This window comes from Fukomys damarensis, unplaced genomic scaffold (assembly GCF_012274545.1).
Source record: "Fukomys damarensis isolate Sample0158 unplaced genomic scaffold, DMR_v1.0_HiC HiC_scaffold_27, whole genome shotgun sequence".
Taxonomy (NCBI): domain Eukaryota; kingdom Metazoa; phylum Chordata; class Mammalia; order Rodentia; family Bathyergidae; genus Fukomys; species Fukomys damarensis.
Genome location: NW_022900939.1, coordinates 44,875,445 through 44,897,501, shown reverse-complemented (window position 1 = coordinate 44,897,501; position 22,057 = coordinate 44,875,445).

The following is a 22,057-nucleotide window of genomic DNA, read 5'->3' as shown; positions in this document are numbered from 1 at the left end:
CTTGCCTGTTTTCAGGATTATTATTTGCTCAAAGGGTGATAATATTAGATACCTGAGATGAAGGATAAAAGTGGAATATTTAATACTTCCTCTGTTCACATCTCTGTTTCATAAGTGCCAGTGATACAGCTTATGCACATCCTTTTGATCTCAATTTGGGTTATACTTAGAAAATTAAAGATGATATAAGAGTATAATTTAATTTTCTTGGAAGCATTATGGGAGGACATTTTAAACAGGTTTAATAAGAGCAGCTGTATGAAAATTCATAAATCCTCTAATCTTACGCGTACTTCTGAAACAAGCCAAAGACTCCCAAGACCTTGAAATCCATGAACCACCCTGTCTTCCCGTGTTGCCAACAAGCCAGATGGCGTTCAGACTTTCTGAACAAGGGGAGCATTTGCAAAATCCATATAACACCTGCAGGCTTTGATTGTCAGACACTCAAGAGCAAAACGACATAAAGGATGATATTTAATATCATTTACATTGAGTAAACCGCAGATATATCTATGTATTGTTGAAATTATTTCATTCACTGCATTATTTATTAAGTATATCAGCATTAAATAACATGTAAGGAATATTGGATAGTCCTAAATTTAGAAGATCACTTTTTCAGGTTAATTATTTTAAAGGGATCAAAATCTTTTCTCACTTACGGATACCTGCAGAGTGATATGTAGTGTTTAGCTTAGAGTATTACAAAAGTCTTTCGCTCATTGATTACTCCATTACTTCTTGTGAATTTTGAAATTCCACTCATACTCCCGCAAAGATTTTAAGGGTCCTCATGTTCTTATTCATAGATATGGTAAAACATAGTTAATAACAGGAACATTTTAATCAATAGGGATATGATAAGCTTATGAATTATCAAAGAATTTGTCTAAAAGTGAACAATTTGTGGAACTACAGTCCTGCCCACACATCTCCAGTTTCATGAACTTTTATTTCATTTCTTATGTGATTAGACTAATCAAAGTATAAAGATAAGAAGGTAAAGAAACCATCTTTTATGTATCTAATCCTATGCACCATGACAACCAATGTGAAGACCCATTCTGGCCAGTTCTTTTGCAGTTTAAATTAAATGTATTTGAGTTAACAGCTTAATCCAACCAAACCATTGAGTAATCAGCAGAAGGCAGGAGGCTCTTCCCACTTGGACTGGAGATCACGATTACTGTACAAATACTCAGGACATTTTTTATTTTGAGTCCATGTAATCTCCTGGATTTGTAAAAACAAACAAGCAAACAAACTCCAATCACTCTTGACTATTCATTCTACTGCTACATTTAATCAGTGAAAAGTGTTTTCCTCTCTCCCACGTCTCTCAGTCCTACTCTGCCTTCTCCCTTTTACCAGCTCTGCTGGAGTCATGCTGATGACTGCATTATTTAGTATTGTACCTTTTTACCTAGATAAACGGTGCCAACAGTGATTTTTATAAAATACGAATGTGACCATTTAATGTCCTTACTTACGGGTCATGTAAAGGACTTCTCTCATTGTAGCATTCGGTTTCTGTCTACAAAGCAGCTTTCATTTATCTTTTTAGATCTGGCTCCTTCACCTAATCCATTTGTCACACAGTTTATATGTTTAATTTACACGACAATGATGTCCGTGTAATTCACCAAGAATTTCTTTCCTCCACCTTTTCCTCTGGTTTTGATATCAAATGTATCAATATAATGCTATCTTGCTCAACATGGAGGTCAAGGTTCACGTCATGCTGGAGTCTTAACCAGATCCCACAAGGGGAGTAGGTCACCACTACTTTATTCCTTCTCCAAAGTGTTATGTATGTGCACTATGTTTCTGCTGAACACTTGTATTGTTATGGGTTTTGATAGGTTCTGAGTTTCTTCATTTAAGAAAGTTAACTAACTCATTTCTATGGCTTTCATGTATGTGGAGTGCAAAGCACATAATTTTGCAAAACAGAGTTAATTTAAAAACATTATTTATGTGAGTAAACCATATAGAATCTGTTATAAATTTGTGATATTCTGAGCGAGATCAGTATGAGATAAATATACATATTTATGTGTATGCACACACTATGCAGTCACAAGCACATACCACATGTCTATCTCCAAGAGGGCTCTTGAAAATCTACAGAGACTCTCGACCATTATATAAAAGGGTATGGTAGTTGCATACAACTTTTGTACACATAGCCTCTCCTACACTTAAACCATCTCTCGATTACTTAAAGCTCATACAGTGTTAATGAAATATAAATAGTTGGTAAACTACACCATGTAGGAAATCGTGGCATGAGAAAGTCCATACATTCAGTACAGATGCAACTGTTTTGCAAATAGTTTTTATTCAAGGCTGACTGAATGAATGTACGTGGAATCCATGGAAAAAGGAGCATCTGTCTTACGTGAATGAGCGGACTGCTTTCCTTTTAAATTGTAAAGAACAAGGAGATCGTCATAATATTTTCTCTCGGCCTTATCTTGTCTTTCTCCATCTCATATGTATGCATAGCAAAGATACGAATAATCACTAATGTTTCAGTTTAAATTGCTTATAAAAAGCCCTTTCTCTTCAAAAATCTCATTATCAGGTTTATAGTTCTGCCAGACACAGAAGATTTGGAAGAAGTCTGGAACAATTTCATGGATAAAAAGTAATCAAAATTATGCTTCAAAAATTGGAAGGTGGGAAGAGTTTTCAGTTGTGTAACTTGGCCTGCAGAGGGCTTGGTAAGGAATTAACACAAGCAGAGACTGCGGCACCTGACTTGGGGAGGCAGAGACTTCACAGACAAGAAGAAACACAAACTTTTTTCTTTCCTTTCTGCCCAACATCATTGATGAAAAAGGACTATCAGCCTAGACTGTAGAATGGGTACTAAAGTTGAATTCTGTCCAATCATATAGGGAGAGACAGAATTCCGACACTGAGATTTTTTGTGTGTGTACATCATTGTTAGTTCTGAATTCGTTTTTTTAAATCATTGAAGCAAAAGAAACTAGCAGTTCTACTTTTCCTATGCCTTTAAATATCTGCACACTTACATAAACCTGGTTCAATCAGACAGTTTAATTTGAAGTTGGTTTTCAGAGTAAGCTTTTTAATTTCAAGATTTTAACATTTCCACCTTAATTAATCAGATTTCTGGTTAATTATTTATATTAACACTATTCATTAAATCAACCTAAAATTTTAGTGCATCAATAACATGTAATTATTTACATTGACGTTTTTCTTAAATTTACTTAATAATAAGCAGTGATACAAATGTAAGTTTTTTTAAGTTACTATGACAACTCATTAGAAAAATTGAAAATCAATCTTCAAGCCCAGGCTACACTTTCAGAAACAATGAAGGAAATGATCTGAACTTTAAATATTAATTTTTTTATAATTGGCAATTTCAGGAGAATCTGTGATTACAGATACTTTGATTTAAAAATATTGCAGTATTCAACATCACTGTTCCTATTTCCCAATTATCAGCTGAATAAATTACATTGTTAAAATAATGACATACTTATCTCATCTAAAGAAATAAACTGAATTCAATTGCTACCGCTTCAAAAGACTAGGAAAGCTATCCTGTTCACAAGGGTATTCGCTCTCAGAAAACATCAGGACAGTTTTACATAACCAAGGTTTTAAGACCAGTCATTATCTGAAGGGACTGTAATAGACTACAATTTTCTAAAATTGCATTCCTCAAATTTGTACACAATTATATTTCATAACTAAGAACTGCAAATAATTATCTAATTTTGAAGAAGAAGTGTCCCTCTGCTGACAATTCAAAGACAAACTCAAAAGCTGCATGACCCTAAGAGGAATTGCCAAAGTATGTGTCCTGAATAACATATTTTGATCACTCCCATGCAGATAGAAAAGGGGTAGGACGCATGAAATACAAATTTAGTTACATATATTTTAATATGTTCTTTTCTATGCATCAAACATTAAGAAAGAAAGAAAAAAGAGCTTCTGCAATTCCTAAATGCTCTGGGTTGTGACTGATTCCAAATTTCTGTCTTCATCGATTAATCAAATATTCTGACAATTTAAACATAATATATTCTTTTTTCATTTGTTTATTGTTTTTTGGTTTAGAATTGAAAGTCTATAGAACCAGCCCTGCCCAAATCCGAGCCACATGCCAGGCCTGTGCCACATGGCTGAACCAAGAAGCCTTCCTGAGACCCTCCAGCGCTGCCCCCACCCAGGACAATGCCAGGAGCCTTCACCCACTGAGTGACTTCTCCCACCTCCTGGCTTCATGCTATGGCTCAGCAAGGGACCTTCCTAGGAGGAACCTGCTCCACAACCCAGCAGGCAGTCAGTCCAAGCCCCTGGCTGCAGGCTAGGCCACACCATGTGCCCAGGCCTGCCCTGCATGCCCAATCCAGGGAGGGGTCCTGGGACGACTCCTGGGGCCTCAGCACAGGGCAGCAGAGGTGATAGACAACTCCCCCACTGACAGGAGAAGAGACCAACATCCAGGGGGAGTTGGCTTCGGGACTGCAGTGTTGTCTATGGCAGAGGCTGGGTGAGGGGATCCGCGGGTCATAGGCCTGGACAGGGAGAGAGATAAGTAAGGCTCCCCTGGGTCCCCTAGGAGGACATTGGGCCAGTGACTCTTCTGCTGAGCCGGGCCAGGTCTGGAGGGTGCAACACTCAGAGGGACTGGTGCTAAAGAAGTAAGTAGTCCGGTGATGTGGTTGACATCTGGCACAGCTGCCTGCATTCGGCAGAATTTAGTGTCTGTACTACAAGCACAGTTTTCTCAGGGCAGGGGAGGGGAGCCCAGGGGTGGCTTGCAGGGCTTGGCAATATCCAGTTGTAATTTGAGACCACTTCAACAGCCAAGGTAATATAATAGTAGATAACAACTGGTTTCTCTTTACACACAACTGTAGAGTTTCAGGGAATCATCATTAGCAAAAAATGGATACACACATACACATTATCATGGGGAAACAAGGGCAGAACACCTCCAAGTTCTCCTAAGTCTTCTAAGACAGGGCTGGGGCACACATAGAGAAGAAAACAAATAGAACTCTATGAAAAGTTCATAGAAGACTTGAAGGAACTATATGACTTCAAATGGAAAAATCAATAAAAAGTCTACCTCATTATTATTCAATATGCCCTAGGTAAATTTGGAGGAAATTTATAAAAAATTGGATGCCCTGACCTAAACTGTCCAAAACATAAGAAAGAGATTCAACACGGATATAGAATCCCCCAAAAGATGTTAAGCAGAAATGCCTGAAGTAAACACTATAGAATTCATAAATTGTAGAGATGACCAACGTGAAGACAGGGTGTTTGAAACTGAGGAAAAATGATATTAAGAAGCATTCAGAAAAGCTATGAAAAAAACAAGAGAGTCAGAAAAGCAGCTACTAGCCGACACTGAGAAGACAAAACTAAGGTTAATTGGAATTAGAGAAAAGCTAGAAGATAGCACAGTTGGAATTAAGAATGTATTTACAGAAGTCACAGCAGAAAACTTCTCAAATTTCAGAACAGAGTTCAACATCCAAGGAAGCAAAGATTACAGAGCACTAAACAACTATGATGACCTAGAGGCTCACCAAGGGTATCCTTATTAAATTGCCAAATATCCAACAGAAAAGCAGAATTTTAAAAGTACTCTGAGAAGGACAAACAAAAAATAAACTTATGTAAAGATGGACTCATTAGAAGGTGAGAGACTTCGACACAAACCCCAAGGACCAGAAGAGCATGGAGTGATGTACTTGAAACCCTGAGAGAAAATAACATCCAACCCAGACGAGCCCACCCAGCAAGGCTTTCTTTCCAAATCCAGGGTGAAATAAGGACATTTCATGGGAAAGACCAGCTCAAGAGATTTATGACTGCAATATCAGCACTCTAGACAGTACCTACCCAACAATATTCTAGACAGTGAAACTAACGCAGCTAAGAACCCAGAAGAAATGAAACACTAAACCAGGTCAATCGATAAACAGCAACAAAAATGACAAGGGAAGAAACACAAAGGTGTCAACAACACAAAGAATGCAACAATGTAAACAATCAACACATCTCAGTAATATCTCACAACACTAATGGCCTTAATTCCCCAATTAAAAGACACAGATCAGTAGACTGGATCAAAAAATAAAATGCAACAGTCTGTTGTATTCGAGAAACTCACCTAACCAAAAAGATATTCATAGACTAAAATTAAAGCCTGATGTATTCACTGCTGAATTCTACAAAATCTTTAAGAATGTTGTATCACCAGTACTCCTCAAGCTCTTCAAAGAAATTAAAAGGAATGAAGTGCTTCCATAATTACGTATGGAAGCCAGTGTCACCCTGATTCCAAAACTGGAAATTCAAAATAAAAAAGAGAACTATAGGCCAGACTCCTTAATGAACATACATGCAAGAATCCTTAATAAGATGTTACTGAAAAAATTCAGCACATCATGAGAAATATCATACATCATATCAAGTAGGTTCCATCTAGAGATGTAAGGATGGTTCAATATACGTAAGTCAACAAACAAGGTTGAAAAACATGATTATATCAATAGATGGAAAAAAGCTTTTGACAAAGTCCAGCACGCCTTCATGATAAAATCCCCAAAGAAAACACATATAGAAGGACAATCCTGAACTCAATAAAAGTTATTTATGATAAAACAACAGCAAACATCACATTACGTGGGAAAAATTAACAGCATTCCCTTTAAAATCAGGAACAAGAAAAGGATGCCCACTGTTAACAATTTTACTCAACATAGTACTTGAAACATTAGTCAGAGCAATCAGGAAGAGAAAGAAACAAAGGATACATATGAAAAAGGAAGAATTTAAATAATCATTATTTGCAGATGATATAGTATTCCATAGAGAAGACAAAATAACTTCACCCCAAAACTCCTAGAATAATCAATTTCAGCAATGTAGTAGGTTACAAGACAAATGAACAAAAATCTTTAGCATTATTATACATGAAAAATCAACTTAATGAGAAAGAAATTATTAAAAAATAACATTCCAAGTAGCTTCAAGAGAAATGAAATGTCTAGCAATTAACATAACCAAGGAAGTAAAAAACCTCTACAAAGAAAATTACAGTACTCTGAAAGCGATTGAAGAAGACGTCAAAAACGGACAGATGTGCCCTGCTCCTGATAGGCAGAACTAATACCATCAAAAAGTCCATATTTCCAAAACCATTACACAGATTTAAAGCAGTCCCAATCAAAATATTAACGAAGTAGTTTATAGCTCTAGAGAAAACAATCTTAAACTTCATATGGAACCAGAAGACACCCAGAGTGCAAAAGAAATTCTGGGCAAAAAGAGCAAAGAAGGAGGCATCACAAAGCCTGACTCCAAGATATACTACGAAGTAACGGTGATACGGACAGAGTGGTATTGGGGGAAAAAACAGACATATGGATCAGCTGAACAAAACAGGCTACAGAAACGTCCCCAGATGCATTCAGCTATTTGTTGTTTGCTAAAAGCATATCTTGGAGGAAAGATGGCCTATTCTCCAAGTGGTCTGGGAAAACTGGATAACTGTTTGCTAGACTGAAACAGGACTGACATCCCTCACAGTGCACTAAATTAAAAAGAAAATGTTTAAAAGATCTAAATATTAAATGTAATGGAAGATAAAATAGGTAAAACACTTGAAACCGTGACTGTTGGAAAAGATTTTCTAAACAAAACTGCAATTTCCCGGGAAATAACAGCAAGAATCAACAGATGAATTACACCAAAGTGAAAGGTTCTGTACAATAAGGGAATCAGTAGAGGGAAGAGACAACATGTAGAATAGGAAAATATTTTTTGCAAGAAACTCCTCATACAGAGGAGTAATATCTACAATATATAAAGAATTTAAAACCATAGACCATCTGAAATTAAATGATGAGTCAAAAAATAGGCAAGTGAAATGAACAGACACTTCACAGAGGAAGATTCCAATACATGAAATACTGTTCAATGCTGGCCATCACAGAAATGCAAATTAAAGCAATGCTAAAATTCCATCTTGCTGCAAAAAGAAAGCCCATCATCAAGAAATTTTTAAATTATCAAATGCAGCTGAGCTATGGTGAAAAATGAAGTCCCCTACATTGTTGGTGAGAATATAAATTAGTACAACTGTTATGGAAATCAGTATGGAGATTTTTCTGAGAACTGAAATTAGAAATTCCATAAGACCCAGCAATCCCTCATATCTTCCCTAAAAAGCTTAAGATATCATAAGCATATCATGAGCATGTTTATACATGCTCATAGCAGCACAATTCTTAGTAACTAAATCCTGGAAGCAGCTGTATACGTGTCAGCAGATTACTGGATAAAGAAAATGTGGTATCTAAATAAAATGGAGTACTACTCAGCTAGAAAGGACAAATTGTAGGAAAATGGGTGCACCTGGAGCACATAACGTTAAGTAGAATAAATAGGGCATAGGCTTAAGCACCAAATGTTATCCCTTATGTGAGTGAGGCAAAGCACAAAGAAAATACTAAAGGATGGAAGGAAGAAGACAGAGGACGGATCTCTTGCACACAGGAAGGGATCCAAGAGACCAAGGGAGGCGGGGAGTGAAAGGGCAAATGAGTAGAATAAAGATAAGCCACGCACAGGATCCTAACCATCTCAATGCACATAAGCATTATGTGCCATAAACATGAGCTAAGATGAATAATATCAAGAAGAATAAAGGAACAATAAAAATAGGGAAAGGCACATTAAAGGAGCGGGAGGGAGCGCAGAACAGGAAGAGCAGAGAAGCACAGGAGCATAAGAAGGGTGCAGAGTCTGGAGTCGGAGGACAGCGGAGCCAGGCGCTCCGCAATGGAAGATGGGAAACAGTGGGAGCTGGAGAAGCCCAAGCAGAGACAAAGGGCAGAAAGCACCACCGGAAACCTGCAGGGAACAGCATTTTCCACATGCAATTCAAGGACAACTTACTGTGTGTCTCCCTGCCTGGTTTAATAAATTGTTCACTATATTCTTTCTAATAGACCTGGTGCCACAGAAAAAGGTCACATGTAATTTTTTTTTTTTTTAGTTTATTGGTACATTTTAGGTATACAGTACAGTTACATTCATTATTGGGATCTTGCACCTTTCCATGACAGGTCTTGCTTCTCATTTTTACTACATGTAATGCTTTTTACTTATTTTTGTACCCTTTTTTCATGTAAGTCTCATTTGGATTCTAATGTAATTTCAACATACTTTTTATGGTTTAATAAAACTTGCATGATTAAAATGCTATTAAAGTGTTATACATGGTTAATAATACTTATAGACTTGTGAAAGTAGCTATTATTAAACTCAAGAAAGTCATTAATGTCTTTAACTTCCCACTAGGATATAAAGTACAAAGCATATTTTAACTGCATCTAAAGCATGGTCACTGTGTCTGATTGTCTGTTTCTTCTCTTCAATATCACATACAATGTCTATATATGTTGCTTTGTTTTTTAGATTATAAGTAAAAAGAAATAAGCATTGATTTTCTCACTGATGTGGCTTTTGCTTAGGTGACCGACAGAGTACAGATATCCTTAGATCCTCGCTTTTATATTTGTGAAGTATCAGGGTCATCAGAAGTGAACCTTCCCTTCAGCATTAATATTCAGTAAGTGGACAGGAAAGATACATTTAGTTTGAACATTATGTGATGTACCTAGCAGCTCAGATTTTTATTTATATAAAACTAATTGTGCTTATAGCACTAGAAATATTTTACATATTTTGTTTCAGTATTCAAAGCAACATCACTTTCTGTTTGGCCGCTCTAAGAAGGAAACTCACTGTATGTCAGCAGTTTTCCCACTTTCCTAACTTTAAGGATAGTGTTCAAAGTTGTTAGTTGTCAGGCACAGTGGCACAAGCAGGTAACCCCAGCACTCTGGGAGGGTGAAACAGAAGGGTCACAAGTCCAAGCTTAGCCTACACAGCCTAGTGAGCCAGAAAGTGTGGAGGACTAGAGATGTAGCTCAGCGTGAAGGCCCTTGGTTTAATTCCTAGTAACCCCAATGACACCTGCCCAGCTTGTTTGTTCTTTGTTCATTCATTGGTCCTCCATCCTTGTTGTTGTTGCTGTAGTTACTGAGGATCAAATTTGGGACCTTGCGCTTGCAAGGCAGGCAGTGGCACCACTGAGCTGAATCCTTGGTCCTCCATCTTCTCTTATTTATTTATTTATTTATTCATTCATTCATTCATTCATTCATATATTTTTGAGACAGGGCCTCACTATGTAGTTGAGGTCCTTGGTCCTCCATCTTCTCTTATTTATTTATTTATTTATTCATTCATTCATTCATTCATTCATTCATATATTTTTGAGACAGGGCCTCACTATGTAGTTGAGACTGACCTGAACTCACTATATAGCCCAGGCTGGTCTCAAACTCACAGCGATCCTCCTGCCTCAGCCTCCTAAGTGCTGGGATTACAGGCATGCACCACTATGCCTGGCGCATCCTTTCATTGTTAATTCACCGAAACTACTGTTTATTTTCAAAATTTATCAACTATTTTAGAAAGAAAAAAAAACAGAGCACTAGCAATATTATTTCATATCACGGCCATGCATGTACTATAATATCAAATAATAAAAGATTTTAATGAGGAAAGTAGAAATGAACAGGGTGTAAGTCTGACATGCCACTAATCTAAGCAGCCCAATATGCATCACTATAAAAGTAGAAGATATTTAAACCTCAAGATTTTCAAATGAACCAATGCCTGCTCACCAATTTCACCCCAGATCTCAGCACCCCAACCCTGTGTAGCAGAAGCGGTCTTTCTTGGGTGTGACTGTGTATTAATGCACCCTTCCACATAAGTCACTTCATTAGTTGGAAACACAGAAATAGCTCAGATAAGAAGAGTCTTGCCGGTGGAGGTAGGATATAAAAGTAGCTTTCTGAGACTTCTGATTAACAGTAACGAAAATCAATGAAGCCGGCATAAAGAACAAGGAATAAGTCAAAGAGGCATTCAGCATAGTATCTAAATATTAGCATGATCAACCAGGTGAGAAAAAGAAATAAAAGGAATATGTATAGGAAAGGAAGAACTCAAGTTATCATTGTTTGCATATGAACGATCCTCTAAATAGAAGACCCAAAGAATCCACCAAAGACCTGTAAGATCAATAACTAAATTCAGTCACATAGCAGGTTACAAAATAAGCACACAAACATCAATAGAATTCCTGCACACTAATAGTGAACCAAATGAGAAAGAAATTAGGAGGAAAAATGTCATACGCAACAGCATCAAGAACAATTAGATATTGAGGAATTAACCTAAGGAAGTGAAAGACCTCCGCAATGAAAACTACCATATTCTGAAAGGGAAATTGAAGAGAATGTTAAAAAAATAACTGAGGGCTAGGGATTTAGCTCAGTGGTTCTGCCACCTGCCTCACAAACACAAGGTCCCGAATTCGATTCCCAGCACCACCCCCCTCAAAAAAAAGGAAAATTGTCTCCTGCTCCTGGATAAGCTGAACCAATATATTCAAGAATGGTAAAACTTCTAAAACTGATACACAGGTTTAACACATTCTGATCAAAATACCACAGCACTCTTCACAGAACCGGAGTAAACAATCCTAAAATTCATATGGAACCAGAACAGACCCAGAAGGGTAAAAGCAACCTTAGGTGAGAAGGAGCAACGTGAGAAGCTTCACAGTCCTGGACGTGAAGTTGCATTGCAAAGCAGCACTGACAAGAACACACGCACTGACACAAAAGTAGACACAGTGAGCTACACAACAGGACAGAGGATGAGGAAATAACCTCAGCATGTTCAAATACTTGATCCTTAAACAATGGATCAGAAGCACACACCGGACGACAGACAGCCTCTTTCGTAAGTGGCACTGGATGAACTGGCCGTCAGCATGCAAAACACGGAATCTAGAGCCCTACCTCTCACCATGTACCTAACAGGAATCAAGAGGGATCAAGGAACTAAATGTTAAAGCAGAAACACCCTCCCAGAAGATGAATAGATAAAACTCTTGAAGGCATAGGTACAGCAAAGGTTTTCTGAAATGAATCCTAGTTATGCAGGAATAATACTGAAAATGAGCAAATGGGATCACATCATATGAAAAATCATGTGCAAGGCAAAAGACACAACTAACAGAGTGAAAAGAAAGCCAAAGGAAAAAGGGGGAAATGGCCAGCCATTCCTTAGGTACTAGAGTAATATCTACAATATATAAAGAACTCAAAAAATTAGACCCCCAAAATGAAAGATTGAATCAGCAAAGAGGCAAATGAAATAAATAGACGCGTCACTGAAGAAGTGATAATGGGCAATAAATATATGAGAAAGGGCTCAGCATTGTTGGCCATTACAGAATTCAAATTAAGCAACATTGAGAGTCCATCCTACCCCCCCAAAATGACCACCATCAAGAAATGAAATCATGAAAAATGATGACAGGCAAGGCTGCAGGGAAAAGGAATCTCAGTACATTGTTGGGTAGAATAAAAACTAGCACAGCTACTGTGGAAATCAGGATGGAGATTCCTTAAAAAACTGAAACCAGAAATTGCGTTTGACTCAGCTCTTCCACTCCTAGGCATCTTCCCTAAAGGGCTGGACATGAAACTACAGTGACGTGTACGTGCCTTGTCGGTAGCACAGTTCACAGTAGCTCCACGTTGGAAGAGGCAGACATTCCCATCAGTCGAAGAATGGATACAGCAAATGCGGTACTTACATACAACGGAGCACTGCTCTAGCATAAAGAAAGAAAAACATGAGTCACTTGTAGGAAATGGATGTTCACTGAGGCCATAAATTTTAGTGAAATAAATCAGACCCAGAAGCTTAAATATCAAATGGTTTTTCTTATATGAGAAACCCAAAGTATAAATAAAGAGCAAAATAAAAGATGGATAATAGGAAGAAGGGAAGTCTTTTGCAGATGGGAAAGGGATCAAGAGATGAATGGAGGGGAGGTGGAGAGGAGGAAAAAGGGAAGCAAAAGGAGATAAATAACCTGTGCTATAATACATGTGCCAATCCCACTCCAAGAATATAATCATATGTAATGAAAACGTGAACAAATAAAAAAATTTGGAAATGGCAATAACTGAGACTTGGTATCAAATGAAGCAATTCTGTAAGAAAAAGATTATCTATCTATGAGAATCCTAGAAAATACAGTTTCATAAACTGAAGGGAATAATCTAGTGCTGGGGGGCACTACATTTACTGTAGAAGGAAGTTCAGTAAAAGCTGCTATGCATTGAAAAGTAAAAAGGAAGGTCTTATACTCACCAAGACAAATATGCAGAAACTGAACAAACTTTGAGAAATGAAAAGAGTTGAGAAGGAATAAAAACAGACAAAAATCAAAAGAAATTCAAATACACAAAGGCAAGATTTATGTGTATGATTGTAAGCAATACTGTGCTCAAAATAAAATGCAAAATATGTGAATCAATATCTAAACAAACAAACAAAATAGAACAATGTTTTCAAAAAATCTTTTCAGACCAGGCTGGGGATTTAGCTCAGCAGTTCAGTGGCCTGCCTTGTAAGCGCAAGGACCCGAGTTCAATCCCCGGTGCCAACAACAACAACAACAACAACAACAAAAATCTTTTCAGACATAAAAATATACATAAAAGGAAAGAAATATATAATATCACACACTGTTGTCAAACACTTAAAATTTCAAAGATTAAACAAAAGGAATTTAAGGTATAAGTTTTCCATATGGTCATCAGAAAAGTATTTCGTACAGGTTTCTAATTAAAGAAATTAAAAATCCTGTCAATTTCCCTGAGCAAAATGAATCAATGAATTCAGAATATTAGACATTCATGAAAATAGAACCTGCTTTACTTTCTGCAGTGATGAAGAGTAAAGTGAAATAACAGCATATACTACGTCATCTTCAAAGACAAGCTGTAAAAAATTTGTGCTTCTAAGTTGTCATGAATTTGTAAAGGAAATAACACAACACAATATTTTATATTGGCAGCGTCAAATCTGCCAGAAAATCCTGAAGGGTTGTAGTGCATTCCATAGTCATGGGATTCAACATGAAATTTCCTACTCAGAGAGATGAGGTTCTAAAGTCATTGTAAAACCACCTACAGAATGCAAATCGCTGAGGACTGCAATATTCAATAAAGGAAATTTCATCAAAGTAAAAGTCAGAACAAATATCCATGGGTGCAAATTCATAACATAGAGCTGTTCTTCCAATTGAAGTCAACCAAGCTTTAGAAAACTGATATACAAATCAGCAACAGAAACAGGAACATCAACTGTAAGGATGGTTTGTGTAAATTTTGAAGCAAAAATAGCCAAAGGAAGATGGTGAAAAAATATTTTACTGTGTTTTAAGAGTTAGATCATTCTTTTTGACTGAATTTGAAAAATGTAATGTAGGACTCTCCATGCTCAGTCTAATTTCTGTTTTAAGAAAAGAAAAATATTATTACAGTTACATTCCTAGAGCTAAGATTAACCTCTGGCAAATACACAGATCTGGTGATTTACACCACAATGCACCTTCACCCACATTGTGACTTCTGCCTGCTAAATAAGCAAAGGGCAGTGACCCCCACCACTAACTCCCCTGCCTATTCTGAGTGCAGTGGAAAGACACTGCAGGAACTGTGCCACCTAAAATATCACTAAGGGCTTGGATTAACACATACTAACAATTTTCCTAAATGCACACTTGACCCTTCCATTCAGCTTTCTGTCAGTAGGGTTTTTAATGGACTGAAATAGGTTTCCATGAATAGAAGCTGATTCATGTCACCACATCCATTGGGAACGAATGTTTCTTTTACTGATGCTGACTCCATCCAACACTCACTCAGTCCTATCTCTGAGGACCCTGCTGTGGTCTTTCTATAATCCTGTGTCACTTCATTTCATCTGTGAGAGAAACAGGTTTATTGCATTTTATCAGGCCACTGGTGTATAATAAGTGAACCTATGCTAAAAAATAACATAATAATTGAGAGACAATTGGATTGTTAATTTATACTTCTCCCAACACAGGTACAGCAGGGGTGTGTGTGTGTGTGTGTGTGTGTGTGTGTTATAAATAAAAAAAGGCATGTTAGGCAAAAGATATTTAGGAATAAATGTGTTGTAATAATGAATACAGTCTGTATGTGCTACCTGAAAAGTTGACAGTTGATTTATGTGAGACTGACACCCACCTGCACAGTGCTAGACATTCACACCCCCCCCCAACGGCACCACAGCGAGTCAAAATACAGCAGCAGGCAAACGCATCCCAGATGCTGAATGAAGAAAAATGGAGGGAAAGCTATTGAATTCAAGGCAGAATACATTATCTGAAAGAGAACTAAGTGATGAACTATAAAATAATAGATGCACTTTACTAGTAATACCAATGCCCTGAAATGCACATGGCAACCGCTGGGAGTTGAAGGCACTTTACAGAGACACAGTTATGCAAAGATTTTGGCCTAACATCAGCCTATCACAAATCACACTGCAGCAGAGAAAGTAGGGAAAGTTTATATGTAGGTTTATACCTGTATTCGATTTGTATTTTTAAAATTGAACACATAGCAGAAAACTCTCAAGTGACCAATGAATTATATATAATGTGATCATAAAAGTTATACATACCATAGCCATACAAATAAAGGAATTGAAACTTAATCCCCAAGAAGTTAAAAACTATTAATATTCGGCTCAAATATATAGTAATAGATTAATTCGTCTCTATAACTCAAGTAAAATTTTTATGTCTTGTTAAAGCCTTGGTAGATTGCTTTAAAACAACAGAAATAAATTGTTGGCTAAGAATTATGCTATAAATATGCTTTATTAATCATTTATTGATATACTATTTAAGAGAAGAAAAAAAAATCCCACTTCCAGGAAAGACAAGAGATAAGCAATTATTAAACCCGCAAATCGAAACCTTGGAATGATACGAATACACTGCCCTGGGGAAGAGTGACCGATGCTGTCAGTAAGGGTTGATTTCAAAGCTGCGATTGCAGCTCAGAAGAGGGAACCTAACCCTCTACATTGCACAGTGCTCTCCTCCAGGCGTGCACACCTCATGGGCGTGCGGAAGCACTTACCTGCAGACCAGAGCAGGTCCAGGAGCATCGCCGAGATCCCCGCCGCCGTCAGCCCAGGGCGCATGTCAGCTGATCCCCGCAGGCACACGCGAGTGAGTCCACACTCCTGCCGCGAGCCTTCCTTTACACAAGGGACTGGTGCACGGTGCTACATTAACAAACGGAGAGCACAACTTTATTCCTAGGAGCAAGAATAACCAGTGCATTAATATATGTTTATTTAAAGACATTTTAGATAATAATATGCCAGTTTATCAAAATACAGGCTTATTGTTATAAAAAGGGAATTCTGACAAACAGTTTGCGGCTAGCTTTTCAGAAACTTATTGGGGTTTATTAAAATATGTACCATTCCCTCCAGCAATATCACTGACACGACTCTCCGCAGATCCTCCAGCATCTGCCTTATATCTGCAGCAGGGAGGCCCAGGCCAGGGGCTGGCCCAGGGACAGCGCGGCCTCCCCTCGCTCTCAGAGCCCCTCATTTTGTCAGGGAAGGCACACAGCTCGCAACTGTCTCATTTCCCGTGGATAAACCTGAAACGCTAATCTCAGCTTTGAATCTGGTCACAGTCTCAGTTTTTCTTGTATCAAGCATTTCCAAAACCTATAATCCCAGGAGCAGAGGGGTTCATGGAATAGAGGAAATCTGGACAGTATCTACTTTTTACTTTTATGTTGAAAACTACTTTTAAACATCTCTTGCTTTTGCTCATTTATTCAGCAAGTGGCATTTTATAGATTATAATGCAGTATTTGTAAAATTCCAGTAATGTCACCGACCTCACATAACTTGCCATGAAAATTAAATAATGAACACAAATCACCTGCTATGGGACCAGGATGCAGTCACTGCTCTGCAGATCGCATCCCCCTTGTCTTTTCGCTGGGAAAACTGACCAAGTCAGTGTCCATTTCCATCATTTTCCCTTGCCTCATAGACAGAAAGTGTTTTTCTGTGTATTATTTACTAACCGCATACTATTTTAGTCTCTATTGCATGTTTATATATGGTTACTTTGTGAAAAACATGTCATGATGCCATAAACAGGACATGACTGCATCTTTTTATGAAATGCTAACCAGAAAGATTTTCATCTATAATTATCTATAATTCATGGAAGGCTATGATATCATGAGCAAAGCTGTTTCAAATGCATTTTCAATGCGTTATCTAAATAAAGTGGACATATACAAACTTGAGTTCTCTTCATTTAGGGTTCTCAAGTGATTATATGCTTAAAGATATTTGCACATATAAACATAAAATTTTAAAAAGTTGCATTTTTTAGAGCTGTCACTGACACTTGTGTTATGTAAGGACTCACAGAGTGTTAATTATAAAGGCCTAATCTAGGAGAAACAACAAAGAGCTTTGTTGGTCTAATGATTGTTGGAGAAGGAATTGGCAAGTGACACTCACATAGAGATGAGCTGAATGGAAGTAAAATAAAAAGTTTATTTTGCCAGCAATGGATTGATCGCCTTCAAGAAAGGCAGTGCCAGTGATCGGCCTATTGGATTGCAGCTTCCTCTGTTACAAGTTTCACAGCTGTGATCGCATTCAGGTGGTTATGTTTCACGTCCTCAGTTCACATTTCCCATGTAAAAATTACAGTAACCAGACCGTTCACTTTAACCCAGATGTAGCAATTCCTTGTAGTTAGAGAGTTACATTGAGATTCCTCTAGCTATCTATTCTAGGGTACAGGAAGGAGGTGTTGAAGGTCACGGATGAGGCCACTTCATGGTCAGTGTCCCCGGTGTCTGTTAATTTTGAACTAAACAAAGCGGTTTGTTAAGAGACAGAAGAAGTCATTTTACATTTTCCTAACATTTTGTAGGTTTTTAGATTATTTACAAAAGTTCTCTGAATCACCATGAGTGAGCATTGTATTCGTAGCATGCACCTAATGGAAAATTAAATGTCTGTCCAAGTTACCAGAGAGCTCCCTTTGTGTGGTGTTTTGTAGGAAATGAATACAAAGCTCATGTCATGCCTGGAACCCAGAGTATGATCTCATCCAAGCAACAGGTCCAACAGTCTGCTGTCATAAGGAAATGCTGCTCTCTGTTTGCTCAGCAGTGCTGCTGAGAGCTCCTTAAGAAAAACTGAGGCTACTCAGCTGACTTTCTGAGGGCTTTGCTGTTGTTTTTATAAAATATAAATGCAGAACTCCACCGGGAGTGGCAGGAAAATGTGTTTCTCTCTTGGTGCTGTGGCTGGGTATATATAGAATGATTTATTAGAAAGTGTTACATAAACTAATTGAATTGCACCTCCCAGGGGAGGAAAGGGATTGTTTTTAGACTGCCAAGAGCCCTGTCTCTAACGTTTACAAGAATCTTTTACTAAATCAATTAGAAGGCTTAATGGGGAATACAAAAGCAATTTCTTTTTTTAAAGAAAATCAAATTGTCATTTAAAGTTCTTGATCTTCCCTGGTTCATAAATTAAGGAAGTTGTCTTTCCTTTTGTTCATGATCATTTATATTACTTTGCTATATCCTATAATAAAGTGCTTCTTGAGAAGAATTAACTAATGTAATTGTAGAAAATTAAAAAATCAAGAGCCTAAGGTTTGTGGAGGGAGCAACGGAAACGGGGATGGAAACTCCTGACCACAGTGATTTGGACCATGTGCTGACCCAGCACTTCATTCATTCCTCCTGTGCTCGGCACGTCACGCCAGGACACTGGGATGTGTGTGGTGATGATGGCCAAGCAAGGGCAGCCCTGTGTGCTTGCTGAGGAACACTCTGCCGGAAGGAAGTGCAGTGCGGCCTCTACCGGTGACTCACACGACCCTGTTCTCTGAGTGCTGCGGTTCAGATCCCGAAGCTTGTCCTGCGACCTCCGAATTCTCTGAGGAATAGCACGTTAATCTCTGAGACCATTGGTACCGTGACGTTTTTCCCCTTGCTCCCTCTGTTTTGCTTGTTAAGCACTGACATATTGGAGTAGTGGAATGTCGTCTTCAGTAAGGTCTGAGACAGAGCCATGTGGAACCGCACGTGAGTACTGGGAACAGTGCATTTTACCCACTGACTCCACTTCCCCCGAAACAGCCTACTAAGTGCCATGAACTTGTCCACACTTTCTCCAGCTCTTACTAAACCTACGGGTGTAGCCCAGGGATCTGAAACTGTGTATGTACCCCACGATGGTGCCCTGCTTGCTGAATTGCAGGGTGCAAGGCAGTAACCATGAGCCTGCATTTCTCCCCTTCTGCCAGACCCTGCGTGGCCCTACTGTAGACCAAGGGCCAGCACCGGGTGGAAAGAGCAGAGTCCAACAGCTACACTGGATTCACAAATGTGAAGATGAGCTCAAGCGTCTGGGGACGATTTCACCAAGGCCACGTAGAAAGACCGAGATGGAGCAAAGCCACACAGACAGTAAATGTTCAATGGAGGGCTCATTGTACAGAGTCCCGACTGACAGGAACGCTTTAGCTACAGAATGCTACCGATGATTGAGCATGTAATAAAGGTCTGATACATGTGAAGTTGATTTCCAGTGTGATTTTCACTGGGTCCTTTTTTTTTTTCCTCAAGAACTGAACTAGCTAAAAGAAAGGTTTTGTTTGAGTCCCCGTTTGATCTGACAAATGGTTGGTGATGCAAATAAAAAGCGCCTTCACTTTGCTTTCTCAACACAGGAAACAGGAGATTATGAGTATTGAAATTAGGGCTCCTTCCCAAAATTAGGACTCTTAATTTTGATTTCCTTATGGAAAATGTGTCTAGATTTCTAGGAAAGGCCATTGAAATATTAAAAAATAATAACTGCCCCCAAGTCATCTAGAAATGTGCAAATACAGGAAATCAAAGCGCATCAGCACTAATACGACAGGATTGTCAAAGTCGTGACCCAAACCTCCAGATGTTTTCGAAAGGCAAAGTAGAGATTCAAATGCATTTTTGAAGAGAGCTCACGCTTTATTCTTAGTCTTATTTTCTCTCGTAAACTAAAATATGCTGCAGAAGAAGTCTATGATGGTTAACCTAATATGTCAGCTTGACTGGCTGTGGTGAACCAGGTTTAACGTCATTTCTGGCTGTGTCCTGAGAGTGTTTTCATTCAAAGTCAGCATTAAAACAGGCTGCCTTCCCCTCCGACAGGTGTGGACTTCCGGCAGGACCTGCAGACACTGGAGAGAGCAGGCAGCGGAAGGAGGAGCTGTGTTGGGCTGTGTTTCTCTGCCTCACCCGTGGAGTGCAGGAGCTTCTCTTTCTTCTCTGGCCTTGGGTCTGGGCTTCACTCAGTCTGCTCTCCTGGTTCTCCTGCCTTTAGAATCACTGAGGACACCACTGGCTGTGTGGTCATGGGTAGCTCTCACTAGGACAAAAATATGCATTCAAATTCTATTTTCTTCAGTGTTTTTATCATGAAAGGATGTTAGACCTTGTCCAAAGCCTTTTTTGTGCAATTTTGAGATGATCATGAGCACGAGTTTTTTGTCCTTACATCTATTTATTAGTGTGATCTGTGTATGTGGAGCCATCCCTGCATCCTACTTGGACATTTTGATGATCTGTGGCATGCTTTTTGCCAGAGTCTTGCTGATGATTTTTGTATCTAGATTCATTAAAGAGTTTGATCTATGGACCCCTTTTGTGTCTGGATTCTTGCATGGTATTAGGATCAGGGTGATGGTAGCTAACAGGAATGACTTCAGGAGTATTCCTTCCCCTTCAAAACAATCAAAGGCCTTGTGGAGCACTGGTGTTTGATTTCCTCTGAAGCTTTTTGATGATCTGTGGCATGCTTTTTGCCAGAGTCTTGCTGATGATTTTTGTATCTAGATTCATTAAAGTTTGATCTATGGACCCCTTTTGTGTCTGGATTCTTGCATGGTACTGGGATCAGGGTGATGGTAGCTAACAGGAATGACTTCAGGAGTATTCCTTCCCCTTCAAACCAATCAAAGGCCTTGGGCAGCACTGGTGTTTGATTTCCTCTGAAGTCTTACAGAACTCAGCAGTGAATCCATCCATTCCTGGTCTTTTCTTCATTGGTAAGTTTTTACAATTAATGCTTCAATGTCATTGCTGGTTATTGGATTATTCAGAGTTATTAAATCTTTCTTAGTTCATTTTTGGTAATTTGTATACATCTAGGAATTGATCCATTATGTTTCAATTCTCCACTTTTTTTGACATACAGGTTTACAAAGCAGTTGTTAATGTTTTTGGTTTGGGCAGTGGGTGTAATAATTTCACCTTCTGCATGAATTTCGGTCTTTTCTCTCCTTTCCTCTGGTTAGATTGTCTAAGTGTCTTTCTATTTTGTTTATTCTTTCCAAGATTTAGCTCTTCAATTCATTAACTTTCTGTATTGCTTTGTTGTTGTTTTTTTTCTCAACTTCTTTATTTCCTTCCTTGTACTAAGCTTTCATTTTGGATTGTTCCTACTTTTCTAGAACCTCGTGGTGCATTATGTTATTTATTTCAGCCTGATTTTCTTCTGTATTAAGTCTGCTGAAGTCAAATTCTCTTTGTGTTCCTTCACTGATGTATGTTTCAGTATGTTCTCTTATTCTCACACCATCATGTTTCTACTGTGTATGCTTACATATTTATACTTTGATATTAAAAGCCACACTCTTGTATGTACAAAGTGGGAGAAAGACACCTGCCTTCCTGCTGTTCTGTGAAGATGGAGATGACAGCTTCTCTTTCCTATGCTTTCCTACTTTCTGTCTTGCTTGTTTATGAGTTCATGTACTTACACCCAAATGTCGCCTATACCTTTGTACTAAACATGGTGTCTATTCCACACCAGTAGTGTTTTTCTCCAGCATTAATTTCAAGTTTTATAACTCACCTTAAATTATTTGCTAAACAAAACACCCAAAGAACTTATCTACACTTTGCCATACCTAGCCCCAATATAACTTACGTTTTTCTGTTTC